Raw genomic sequence first — 687 nt, 5'->3', positions numbered from 1 at the left:
GCAATCTATTTAAGTTATTGTCATAAAAGATAGTTCAGTTGTTCCCTATGTTTGCCGCATTTTGTTCACAAAGGTGCACGTTGTGTTAGCACGTACTAAGCTCATCGATTAAATATTTCCGATTGGTACTCAAAGATGAATCTGTCCGCTTGCTGAGACGACATTGCAATTCCATTGATAAGTTTACAGACAATTACCGGTTACATACAAATGCAATTTGTTTCTTTAAATGTAAACCACTGGAGTTCCGCAATTGATTCAAATTATTTCAATCGTTGACTAGTTGGACAATTGTGTTTGATATACAATCTTTCGTAGTTTAATGGGGTAAAAGATGCAAACACGTTTTGTTCGCGGCAATTATTCAGCTTTAAAAAAGCTTGAAATTCTTTATTAATGGATAACGACACTTACGTGCATATTTACAATCCATTCAGTTGTCAATGAACTACATTATTTGATGTTTGTTCCATCTGTAATCGTGATAAAGGATCAATACATTAATAAATCTCAATTATAATGCAAAGTGCATGCGATTCTCATGGAAGCTTAACATTGCATAGACAGTCTGTCTGTCTGCCTGCCTGCCTGCCTTCCTGCCTTCCTTCCTTCCTGCCTGCCTGCCTACCTGCCTGCCTGCCTGCCTGCCTGCCTTCCTGCCTGCCTGCCTGCCTGCCGAAGAATTCC

The sequence above is a fragment of the Dreissena polymorpha genome, chromosome 2 (genome assembly GCF_020536995.1).
Source record: "Dreissena polymorpha isolate Duluth1 chromosome 2, UMN_Dpol_1.0, whole genome shotgun sequence".
NCBI classification, from domain to species: Eukaryota; Metazoa; Mollusca; class Bivalvia; order Myida; family Dreissenidae; genus Dreissena; species Dreissena polymorpha.
Note: the sequence above shows the minus strand (reverse complement) of the source record.